Source organism: Rhopalosiphum padi, chromosome 4 (genome assembly GCF_020882245.1).
Source record: "Rhopalosiphum padi isolate XX-2018 chromosome 4, ASM2088224v1, whole genome shotgun sequence".
In the NCBI taxonomy this organism is placed as follows: Eukaryota; Metazoa; Arthropoda; class Insecta; order Hemiptera; family Aphididae; genus Rhopalosiphum; species Rhopalosiphum padi.
In genome coordinates this window covers 31927969-31942365 of record NC_083600.1, presented here as the reverse complement: position 1 = coordinate 31942365, position 14397 = coordinate 31927969, and the positions used below count along the sequence as shown (strand labels likewise).

Genomic DNA, 14397 nt, shown 5'->3' with positions numbered 1-14397 from the left:
TAACAACAAAAGCATTTTAATTTAGAACTGCGCACGTTAGTACAATTCCTGCGCATACATAGATATATACATTATATTATATTGGTATAGTATATGCACAAGACTTAGTTTGAAAAACAAAACTAAAGAATAATATTATTCATGCGTATAATAAATAATAATGCGGTTCAGACATACAATTAATATATATCCTATATCATAGGTAAATATTTCGTTGTTGGTTTTTTACGTTTCCAGGTACAATTTATTAATATATATTACATAATAATACGGTCGCGCGCGCTATAAACAAAAATTAGCAGCCTCATACTTCATCGGCGCGGTACGTCGTACAATGGACCAGCGGAGATAATATATCTATATGGGTTTGATACTGTATATTATACCGCGATCGTATGGGAGATTAAAAACGTCGGAGACTAAATTCTACAAATTAAAACAATCCAACGGATTTATATTGTTCACGCGGCAGTTCCCATATTATATTATTATATAAAGCTGCCGCAGGTACCCACAAGTGATGCGGACGCTTATCTTGTACGTTGCATTCTGACGATCACAGTGTATATGTAATATTTTATTTTCGTATACAATATAATATAATACGGTCTTTTTTACGCCGTCGCCGAGTTCAATATGATAATAATATGTGCTTAACGTCGCGACGTCTTTATAAAATAATATAATGCAAATACAATAGGTTTGCGAAACTCTTTCATTCGCGCCTTGTTAACAATTTAATAAAACAAGAAATACGACGAAATATTTTTAAAATAAATGCCTCCCGAATTCGTCACTGTATTTGTTATTGCGTGGTTTAGTCGTAAGCGACGCGAAACGAGATCTTAAATACTAAAAAACCAGTATTTAATGATATAGAATATTGAATAAGGAATAATTTTAAGGATTAGGGTTGAATTAAAAACGATTCATAAGTGAGATATAAATGTACAATAAAAACAAATTTGCGCACCCGAAGATTTGAACGTCTTATTATAATATTATATCAAGAAGAGGTTTACTAAAATATTTTTTTTTAAAAGAAGAGGATTTCGTTCTCCTCTCTATCAAACTACTGAATTCAAGTGGTATATAATTGTTTCAGCTTTGTGGTATACAATATACTCTATAACTGTATAATATTTATTTACGTTATTATAACAGAGATGCCATTTCAGTTTCTTAGAAGGGGATGCAAGCATTGCAAGCATTTGATAATGTCATCCCCCACCCACTGCCAGTTAAATTATTGTTAAAAATAATAGCTCATATTTTGATTGAAGCATTTTTTTTAAAATTAATCTTATAAAATATAACCACCTATGAAAGTGAAAGAGGAATGCATGCAAACTACATGTATAATGTCTTTGTATTTAAATATATGTAGTCCTGAATGCTAAGGCTAAGGTATCGATCATCACCTATTACCTAGACATGCGATTATTACGGATAAAAATGGCAAGGGTGTTCGAGTGCATATTCTGCCCCCCTCAAATGGCGCCCTTATATTGTAATTTATATTAAGATACAAATAAAGTGTAGTGAGGGGTTTTACGGTATGCAAAAGGAATAAGCGGAGGTATGTATTAGAGATGGATGTTCCGAGTACCCGGCAATTACTCGATATCATATTATTTAAAACTCGGCCCTTACTCGGTACCCGTCGTAATTCTAAATTTTTACCCGGCATTTACTCGGTACCCAGCGTAATACCTATACTTCATTATGTAATTTATAAAATATATGATATATATTTATTTAAAATTATTAACTATTATTTATTAAATACCAATAGTCTAACTAATAATTAATATTATTGATAATTTACATTTTTACTCGGCCAGTACCCGGTTAGTATTAAAAATTGTACTCGGCCAGTACTCGGTACCCGGTTTATTACAAATTATCTACTCGGAACATTTATAGTATGTATCATCACTAAAAGTAATTTCTGTTGCAGGTGGTCATCGTGTGTGTTATTATAGTAATATTGTCTACGCGATGTACAATAATTTAAACATGGTCAAATAATAATAACAATAATAATGTCGCGTACCTCTAGGGACGAGTAAATTGGGTTTTCGGGAAAAGCAGATTTCCGGCGGTGGCTGCTCGTTAAATGGTATTACGAGGAAATGTTTGTTTTGCCCCACGCGCGCGCGATATATGACGTGTCACGTGCGTCGTCGTCGTCCGCTCATAATAATAATAACAATATTATAACCGGCAACTGTATATAGCCACACGGCGATTACGTTTATTAATTGTCGTGGGGGACGACGTACAACCACCTCGACGACGACGCCACCGTCGCCGCTGCGCCCCGGGTATTATTTTATCATTATAAAGTGGCGACGGCGGTGGTAACTTTCTAAACTGTTCAATATTGTGCGCTGCGCTCGAAATAATAACATGGCGGCGGCGGCGGCGGCATATATTATATTATATTATAATATACAGGACGATACTCAGGTACGCTTATACCAATTTTTTCATTTACTAATGAATTTATTCAAATTCTGATTTTTGAAATTTTTAAATAATATACTTACAGACCATATTTTAAAACCATTGAAATTGTTTATGCCTCTTAAATGGAGTGTCTGGTGACGATACAAATTCCTGCTTTTCAAATGGAAATCACCCTTTTTATTGTAAATTATTTAGTGGTTAATTTTTTTTAAAAATTTGATATAACTTATTCAAAATTCAAACGAGTAATATTTGAGTTATTAAAATATATATGATAAGAATGATGACAGCTAGTCCTTAAAAATGGATTTAGAAAAATATAAATAATATGTAAAATCAGATCTAATGTTTATTCTACTTATTGGACCGTTTTTACAAATTATGAATATGTTGTTTGATTAAAATATTAATTACTAAATTTTTATATCGCCATAGCGTTCGTTGGGTGATATTCCCAAACCCATTATCGTGGCTTTTAACAGTCTTATCTTTAGAACACAGTAGATAAACAACACAAGAACTACTCATTCAAATTTTAATTTTAATACAGCAAAATAAATAATCTAGTCTTTAAGAATTTGATAACAATATAGTCTTTAAGTATATAAATATAATATTTAAAGATTCCAAAAATCAGATTTTGAATAATCTTTTTATTGAATAAAAACGATGAGGGGGTGATGATGCGCCTGTTTGGCGAATCACCCTGTATATATAACGTTATTATACATATCACACTATATTTAGAGGCTGCGACGGGTGGTGCGATCGCACACGATAAAGCGGTAACAACGTATAATAGGATTCTCTTTGCATGTACGGTCGGCGGGATAAATTGATAGCGCTTGTGTGGGCGGTGCGGGGTGCGGAGGGAGTTAATTCCGGCGCTTTAGTCCGGGCGCCCCGGCGGAATGAGTTTCCGGTTAGTTTATTTGCCTAAACCCATTATGCTCGTAATCCGTAACGGCGCAGCTCAAATTGCTTTGCACTTAGCGCCGCCATTCGGCGCGTGCGCGTATCGCAGCTTTTTCGCCACCCCCGCGTAATATCCATTCTCTCCCCTCACAACCCCACCGACTATCGTCTGTGACGTTATATTATTATTGTGTACGTACAGATTGCTCTCTCCTCTCACCATCAGTCGTCGTCAGTCGTCAGTCGTCGTCGTAGTCGTCGTCGTTGCCGTCGCCGTCACGTCGCCATGGTGACAAAGCGAGTACTCTATACACGCGCCACCCCCTTTTTTCTTTCTCCCTTTCGCCGCGCGAGCTGTGCTTGTATCTAGCTTCCCCTCTCCTGCTCCCCATCACTCGAAGTGTGTACACTTAACTCTTTCGCAGTCTTCTTCTTCTTCCCCCCTAACTATATTTCAACCTATAATAACGTTACGGCCGCGCGTTGTTTGTTTTTTTTTAATTACACGAGTGGCTCAATTTCGCCGCTGGTTAAATCTACTAGAATCTTAATGCACGGACGTTAAACACAGATACAAATGTACATAATAATATTAAATATATAAGCGCGAGTTAGCTATTGCGTATTGGAGTGCAAATTCAACATTAGTGAAAATATTGTAAAAGTTAACAATGTTTTGCAAACATTGAAACATTATAGTTTATGTTTTTCTCCAAGCTTACAATAGGATTTTTTGAAATGATATAGGTATTTGGTATCATATATTATATAATATTTTTAATTACATAGAAGCATTGATTAAATATACAATAGGTATTCAATAATCAATTAATATATTATAAATACTATAATAGATAACATATTAGGATGTTTTATTTATTATTTTTCATTAAGAGTCTACGATGGAGATAGTTGATAGAACATAAGAAATATCAAATAATACCTTGTATTTTTCTGATTCAAGGGACATAAAAACCACAAGTTCGTAAATTTGACACATAGAAGGTTTAAACTGTTTAAAGTCTCAATGACAAAATACTGCATTGTAACGTAGATTATGTGTGTGTGAGGTTGGTGCAATTTTCTTATTCACATAAAAAATATTTTATCTTATTGAAAATATTAGGTTATATTTTGTAAAATATATAAATGAAGAGGAGATTGTTAAATCCTATATATCCCACTGACCCACTGTAATACACCTTTAATTGAAAGGAAACAAAGATTGTGACAAATTTACTTATAGAATAATTACGTGTATATTTCCACTTGTATAAAATGCATGATTATTTTTCAAAAAAACCGACTTATTTTAAATATTTATAGAAGTAGTAATAGTGATGAAACAAAATCTGTTATAGGTATTTAATATAATATAATAATATACATTGTACGCACTCATACAACAGAAAATAATAAAACTTAAACATAACTCAAATAGTCAAATGTTACTATATTTATGTAACTTAATTAAAAACAATAAGCCAATTTGATTAAATTCTATCTATCAATGCTTACGATGCATGCAATAAAACGCACGAATAATAATAATAATCATCTATACAAACTAAATTTCAATAAAGAAATTTTAGCGACAATATTTTCAAATTAAGTAATCCCACGAGGCTATTACAACTTATATTGTTGTTCAAAAGCTTTCGTATAGAGTTTCAAACATTAAAAAACGTATTAAATAAAGTAATAAAACAATTTTTAATTAAAAAAAGCAAATTAAAACTGATGGTTTAAATATTGACATGGAGCGCACTAAATATAAAACAAAAAATGAATATTTAAAAATTCTCATACAAAACTTAATATTATAAGATATTATTTAACTTACCCATTTTTTTTATAACCCCCGTTATACGTAGTTACCATGTAGGCTTAAAGATTTTATTTTTCAATATTTATTACACTTTACAAATTTGTATTGATTTTATGCTTTAATTAAGACAATTATTAGATAAAAAATTACCAAGAAAAATAATTTCGGTTTAACGCATACTATCCCACAAAAATGACTAAAAAGTCATTTATGCGAGTATCACATTTTACTCTTATATTTTAATTATTTTGTTTTAAATAAAAATAATTGTATTATAATTAGTTTTTAATATCTTCTTTTTATACTTTATTCAAATGCAAGAAAAAGATTATACACATAAATTAAAAACTTGTTTATTTTTATTTAAAAAATGGGATTATGGATTAATTTTTTATAAAAACCACTAATATAAATTATACGCTACGTGTAATATTAATGTTTAAACTCATATTTGCGAAAACAAATATACTTCTATTTTATTAGTTAATTATTACATATAACGTTGCAAAATATGTTTAATGATTTCATTCATATTCTTTAGTTATCGAATAATATAATTTGATTAAAATATATATTTTTATGAATACTTCTATTTTCAATATAGGTTTATAATATCTATGACTATGAATTTATGACAAATAAAAATATAAATATTATTAAGATTTGTTTTCAATGCATTATATATTGGTAGGTATCTAGTTATGTTTTTGATTTTTAAGGTATTTGAAACCCTTTATAATACTATTATGCAAGTATGCAAATATGCAATAATAATATACAATAAAATACGTAATTCTATAGATACCTATTATCCACCGCTATGGTGGTATTTATAATTTTTCTCTTGTAAAATGCAAGGCAACTCAATAAACCATACAATTAAATATACAATGGAATGTTGAGATTTTAAACGCACAATACCTTACACTATTACGCTATGCTATATCATGTCAAATCAATGAAGGACCCTATATTATATACGCCACTGATGAAGGCACTTATTACCATTTAGTTATATAATTAATTAATATTATTATTGTTAGAATAATAATAGATTAATTATAGTCTGATTCAATATTCTCATTGGCGTAACACTTAAATATATATTTATTTATTTTTAACAAAGAATTATTTGTTTGTTACATATTTATTTTAAAAAAAAATGTTGGTATACGCGTATATTATTTTTTATATATACACCCATATAATTAACTATTTATTATATTGAACTAAAGGTTGCATACTATTTGCATCCTCAAAAAATGAAAGTAGAGCGAGTAGTAAATTTACATAATGTACCTATTATAAATTATTAAAATTCATTGTGCATCAAAGTTGACAATCGCATGCTGTGGTCAGTATAATGTAATAAACATAAAAATCATTTTTTTATCATTCTATTTTTAAAGTGAGTAATCTATCATTCTAGACTTTTTAGTTACTCACTTATTTACCAGATGTTATTAATTAAAAAAATATATAAGAAACATAAGTAATAGTTTTACAAACGTGACATTCTTATTGCATAAAATTTTCACCACAGGTATACTTAAACAAAATAATATAATAAACAGATTAGATTTAATTGAGTTTTATATATATAACATGTATCTTATACCTATTTAAAGTCATAGGGTCAATATCGCGCGTGCATATTACGAGATCGTATTGAAATATACGTCTTAAACTTATTATGCAGTAAAAGTAATATAAATTATTAGATACATACCTACAACCTACTGAGTTAGTGGTTTAGTATCTACTCATGAGTATATCATTCTTACTAGCAATGCATGATGTGTGTTATTCGAGTCATTGGATCATTATTCATTACAGTAGATTTTCCTTAATTGTAGTTGTATTATACTTGCAGTATGTATACAGCACTACACACAGTATAAATGTCTCACTATCTCTAAAAAATAATGGTTATAAGCTATATAACTTATAACTTCTTTGATAAATATACATTTTAGTACTTTACTATACTATTAAATATCATTAATTTGATTTTAATTTTTTGTAATCAAAGAACATAATAATAATTTTAAAAGTGTAAAGTATAATTAGTAGAGCAGGATATTATATAATATAGCAATATAAAATAGTAAAATATGCATTTTATTTTGTTAGAAATTAGATGGAAGATATAATAATTTTTGTTCGTTTTAAATAAATTTATAGTACTTCTAAATTTTTTTTCATCAATCATTGTTTTTATGAAATTTAAAGCAGATGATATTATGCATATATTAATATGACGTTGCAACGAACGTTTTTATTACTTAAAAAAAAAAGTTTTATGTGTATATAGTAGGTAGTTTATGCAATAATATGCATTATACATAATATAATATGTGGAATTAAAATGTTATCATTTGTTAGCTGATATAAATAATAAAATACAAATTTTAGCCTTATAGTAATAAGCAATAAGCAAATAAATATTTATATACATAACAAAAAGTCAATGTATTTCGATTTTCAATATAATAAATTAAAATTAATTAAAATGTCTATACTTGAAATCACTACGTACCATTTTTTTCTAAATTTTTTCCCTTAAGTTTAAAATTTCATACTTATAAAAATTAATATTTTTAATTATGTATTTAAAATACTTATTAGATACATGTAAATTAGTAGTCTTCAAAGAGTGTAGTGATTAAGATAACACAACAGTAATAATTTATAGTCGATTAAATATGCTATTTAAAAGTATCAGCGATAATATATAAAGATAAGAAATACAACTTTTATAAACAATTCTTCAAGTAATGTATACATCTGGGTTTTTCAAATTCAAATTTTAAAAATAATTAAACCAAAAAAACATTTTAAATGTCCAAAATTATGAAGGAAGGAGGTTTACGTAAACAGAATAGGTACTTTTAAAAACTATACGTCGTAATATGTATCTAACACAACAGCCACCAATATAAAATGTTAAAATAAATATAGTTAGAATAACATAAAAGAAACGATATTTTTTTAATTAAATAAAAATAATAGTCAGAAAGAAATTACATAAATAGGTTAAATATATTGCTATAATGTGATTATTAACCAATTTATAAATTATAATACATTATTATATATTAATTATTAATATAAAAATAAATAAATAAATATTATGTTACTGAACACTACATTATATAAAACTATGTATAAATAATATATTATATTAAACTAAAAGAGAGTATTAAATTTCCTAAATATGATGTGTCTTACAAGTAACAATAGATAAAACAATGTATTTGAATAAACAGATAACATTAAATTGCGTAGTATTTTTGTATTTTATGAAACATTGTAGGATATAAATTTGCGTTTGTTTTTATTAATAAATCTATGAAAAGTGCATATAATTGGGTTATGAAAACATTGATAACCCATAAAGTACTTAAATATTGAAAAATAAATCAATTACATGTTTTAAAATATAAAATAACATTTTTACTATATTTATATCTAAAGATTTAACTAGTTTAACTATCTATAACTATATTTGTGCAATAAATAGTAGATTTATTAATAATTAATGATAAATAGCTCGTGAACATTTAGCAAGCGGTTAACGGGCAAATTATAATTAGTTATGTATATAGTATATATTATGCATATAATATAATATCGTAATCAAAAAAACTCTTTGACGCTTTGGTAATTATTTTATAAGCATACGTATATAATATAAGAAAATATGCGTACTAAAGTTCATACAGTCAATACTTTTAAACTAGTCAGGTAGGTACATTGTAAATATGTACATTGTACCTACCATTAAAGTATTGGATATAGATAGATGTTAAATAGTTAAATCATTATTTTATAATCAAACCATATATATAGCTGATAGTAAATTATGTAATTAGTTATACTGTTATTTTATTCTTTTAGTAACTTTTTAATAAATTACTTAGCTAAACTTACATTTAATTTTCCATAAAGTTACACTGTATATACTTTCAAGCATTTATATTATATATTATATTATTATAATATATATATATATAAGTGTAATAAGTGTATAACAATATATGCAAAAGTTGCAGGTTTAGTATTCATAAATTCACAATACTTATAATATATATTAAATTAAACCGTGTTTTTGCCATGTATACAATAATATAATATGTATTAATAAATAGTAATACGTATTTTAGTAATTGTATATTTCGTTGTATGTAATATGTATACTGTATAGTGTACCTATATATACATATTACATTATATTACACAACACTAAGAAAATGTTATTATATATATGTATATATATTCATACAAGAAACAAAGCATACATTGATTAGTATCTTATAACTTAATGCGGTTAAATCTGTATATTCATTTTAAAAATGAAATATATTTAAGTAGGTATATAAGAATTATGTCAAGTGAAATTAAATTTAAAAATAGAGCTTCAATCTTTAACTGAAATTTATATGTTTCTATACCTATACGTGATTAATCAATTTTATTTTTGTATATAAATATGCAATTTATTATGTATATTTAGGTTAATTTTCTATTAAAGACATTAATACGAAACATAGTGTTGTTAATTTTAAGCAGACTTGCGTAAGATGAAACACGATATGATGACAATGATTGTACCACGAATTCTCATATACCTACCTACCAAGTGTTGGTGTGATAATTTGGTTTAGCTCAATACTGCTATTATTATATTAAAGAGTAAGTGAGTGTGTGTGTGAGAGAGTGAGAGTGAGGGAGAGGGACTGTTTTAAAAATCTTTATGAGTTACGTCTTTATATTCACAACAATATAAAAGAAGGAAAATGACACCCTGAAATGGTCACCCATTATAAGTTAATTTAATGTCAACGATTCTATTAAAAAAAAAAATCTCACGGGATGCCTTACTGTTCAACACCAAGAAAACCACGGGGTTTCGCGTTCGATCATGCGCTGCAGTATAGAAGAATATAAATAAACACGATGTCAAAACATAAACGCGCAGTTATATGTATGGGGTTACTATCTTTATTTCTCTTTATTTCGATATAATTCAAATGACGTTTTATCGGAGTGTCGTGTTTAACGCGTAAATTACCGGTGCGTTTAAAGGGAAGGTAAATCTAATGAATATGTCAGATTATACTCGTGTACTTATTCACGCGTCACGAATTTAAATATACAGTTTTATTGATATTTTAATTCAAATATAAAAATGAAATAATATCCACATAATCTCGTAAAATTTATGATGAGCGCATAAATATTATTATTCAATTTTAATAATATCTATATTATAGCCTATAATAGGTGATTCATTATGAGAGCATTTGGTTGGTCATTGAAATAATTTAAAGAAAAACTTAAATACATAGATTTATAGATATAGATACAAAACATTAAACATCATATAAAACTTTAATTGTATCAAAAACAATAGTATATTTTCCTTTACTGAGACAACAAATTTTGTTTCTCTAATCATGGTAACCATTATCGTAAGAATTAATACATTATATTATAGTAAAATAATATAATATTATATATAATTGTTCTATGTATATATATACAGATAATGTTTTCATAATCCGGGCCTTTTTTCGTTAAAGGAAAAAATGGAAAGATTATGTAAGCAACATATTATGTGGCATGTGACTACAATTAAGATAAAATATTGTAATGATAACTAATAACATTATAAATTACTTTATATGTATATTTAAATTGTAATCATTAATAGAGTATGATTTTTTTTAAATATTTTTAATTAATAATCGATTAATTTTAATCATTTCAGTTAAATTAAAAGTTATTTTTAAAATCATTGTTAATTATTAATAACTCCTCATATTTTTTACTGTAAGAAGAATCTAACCAAAATCTATAAAAACTGAAAATGAACACTCAAAAGCAATTGGTGTATAACTGTTATATAAGCATATATAACAATATCTGTTTCCCAGAGGCGGTTAAGCTTAATCTGACCAGCCCAGGAAAATAAAATCTAGCGGCCTACGTGATCATATCCAAGATCCAGATATTTTCAATCTAGATATTTTTCATTAATTTTCGTCAGTTTAAGTAGCGACCCACCGAGGAAATCCCGGTTTCCCGGTGGGCCAATCCGCCCTTGCTGTTCCTGTTTTAGACCTTCAATTATTTACTTTTTTACTCATTTCAATCTTCATTTGTGAATATCTTTATTCGTCCAAAATAGATCATGATAAAAAAATGAGGTACATTTACCGTGTTGTATCATATTTACATTATGTACTATTACAAAACCCGCACATAATATTTAATAAGTAATAAATTTAATTATTTATGATTTGTTACTATTTTCTAATACAATAGCATTTAGTAGTTTTATAATAATATATTTTTTTTTTTATAAATTTTAATCGGCACGAGATAAAATAATTTCTAACATAATATTCAGTTTATTTCTATTATTTTGTTCAAACATTTTTTAATGTCAAAATCACTGTAGGTACGATTATATTACAAGAGTCAAAAATATACACAAATGCAATAAAGAAAAGGTGCATTGTGTGAACTGTGCGGAGACTTGGAATTTTTATTATTGATATTTTTCCATACAGACGTTTTAACTAATCGTTTCTGGACATCGTGTCATGCACTCGTGCACTTACAAACTTATCTTGATGCAGGCGTATTATAAGTGTATAATATTGCACAGCAGATGTCTTTTGCAGCGACGGCGTCGTGTGGTAAACACAATAAATAATATCGTGTATAGACTCCAGTCGATGTGCGTCAATGCACATAGCGAATACTTATATAGGTAATATGCATAACGCGTATAAATGTTTATACATACTATTATTTCCACTTTACCACTTATATTTATACATCTAGGTATACCGGAGGACGCTCTGCCAATCATAAACGATTTTTTTTTAATGACGGAAAACAGTGATAACTCAATATAGCCACTGGTTGCGAGAAAACAGCATTTGTGTATACATAACACATAATGACCGTATCGAGTGTTTGCGGTTTCTGGTGTCAGCTGCTGGTTTTTAGGGTTGAAAGCAATAAAAAGAATAACACGAAATTCGCTTCGTGGGTGGTTTTCGTCGTTATTTATTTTCCATTGGGCGTTTTTATACTTCATACTGAAACCATGTTTCCCTTTTTTTCCCATCTTATTTTTTCGGCTAATATTATTAGGTAAACACACGTACATTATTATTATTATTATACACATATAAAGGGATACGCGCGTTCATATTATATTATACATTGTGAGCTGGTGTTACTGATGCCACTTGACTCGTGATATATTCACGACGAGTGAGTGTGCCCTCCGCACCATTTATCATCGGTCCCGTACAATTGTTATACGTGTATGCGCGGCCGACACACTTCTTGGAAATATAATAATGATGACGACGACCCCACTGCCGTCGCACCGCTGTCTTCTGACCTGTCGTGAATATACAATATCTATAGAAGCACGCACGACGGCGCCCGCGCGTTTTAGGGGATGAAATCTGACAGACGACATAGACGCCAAAATAACCAGGTACAGCCCACCTATACGGCTATTCACCTAGCTACGATACGGGATTGCCACGGCCCATACGATGGCAGTTTGATATCAAACGGACAAATCAATTTAAGTTTCCTTTTCTTCTCATTCTTTATCTCTCAATTTATATATAAATATAAATATATTATATTATATTATATTTATATTTTATATATAGGTACTTATCCCGCGATGTGTTGTGGGCGAGATAAGGTTTTATCACACACTATTTGTACACAACTGCTTATAAGATCGGTTGTGTGCATTGTGTACATACAGTTTTCAAGATGTTATGTCGAGCGTTAAGGGGCAAATGGCAAGTCTGTACAAAACACCATATATATTTTATTATCCCATTCATATTTCTATAAGTTTATACTACTCAGTATAGTCTGCAGATGACGTATGTTCTCATGCGATGTGTCTTTATACCTATTTGATTGGATTCGATAAATCAATCAAAATAGTCAGTGTCAATAGTATCTATATCGCAAAAAATAATAACGTGGTGTGAAATAAAAAACCATAGTATTTCAAGATAATCCGATTTCGTAAAATTGTTTTTTTTTTTTTTTAATTAATTTTTATTATTTGATATAGGTATCAAATCCAATTAAATTAATTCGATATGTAGGTAGATTTGAAAGTGATGTATTTTAATTTTTCTCAGAGTATAACCAGTAAAAATTACAGTCATATAGGAAGTTCTACTTAGTTACATTCGTGATAGATATATTGGGGAACTAGAAAACATGTAAACATCTTAAACATATGAATATTTTTATGTAAATTGAATATTGAAACTATTCCGAAAGGGATCAGGTCAAAATGAAAGCATCGTAGTACTTATATAATAGACAGTCTTCAAGAATGTTAATGGCATATGTAATCTGAGAAGATTGGTTTTTAAACTGACAAGTGGACATTAATGTGTATACATACTAATATTGCGTTTCATGTTTTGAATCTGCAGCGTAAATTATGACAGTGTAGTAGTCATTTTTGTTTGTCAATATTTTCAAAAAATATTAATTTTATTAATTTACAGATTTTAGATGTTTTCAAATTTCAATCTTTTATAAATACCTAATATATATAAATATTGACTAATAGAACAACCGAAAAACCAAAAAAAATAAATATATTTTTCATGCACAATAGCCAAATTTGAAAATTATGGAGATTATAAGGGAGATCAAGATCATTAAAACACTATAAAGTATGAATATATGATACTTTTAAAGTATTGTTTTCTTTTTACTTTAATTATACAATTAAAAATACAAGTAAGTAGGTATATTAATGAATTTGAAAATGAATAATTACTGTCATTTTTCCAAAGGTTTACAACTGTTTCCGTGGTGTAGCGGTTATCACATCTGCCTAACACGCAGAAGGTCCCCAGTTCGATCCTGGGCGGAAACATTAATTTTTTGCGTTTTTGACATAAACGGAGAGATTAGTGCATTGCTTTAACAATGGTGTGTGGTTCATTTTATTTATTTATTTTTTGTTTTGTGGTCTATTACCAACATTTTGGTGCAATTTAAAAAATTCAAACTTAGTTTTAAACGTTGAGTATGGTTTCTAGTAACAAATTGGATTTAGTTGGTACTTTGGGAAATCAAAACTTAAATGTAAAAATGTCCAG

At 28.1% G+C, this 14397-nt stretch overlaps 1 non-coding gene across 1 annotated transcript; it reads left to right on the top strand.

The window, feature by feature from the left end:
* The first annotated feature begins 14098 nt into the window (after positions 1-14098).
* On the top strand, positions 14099-14171 carry Trnav-aac (transfer RNA valine (anticodon AAC)). Its single transcript has one exon. It is a non-coding gene; the product is annotated as a tRNA-Val (tRNA).
* The last annotated feature ends 226 nt before the right edge of the window (positions 14172-14397 follow it).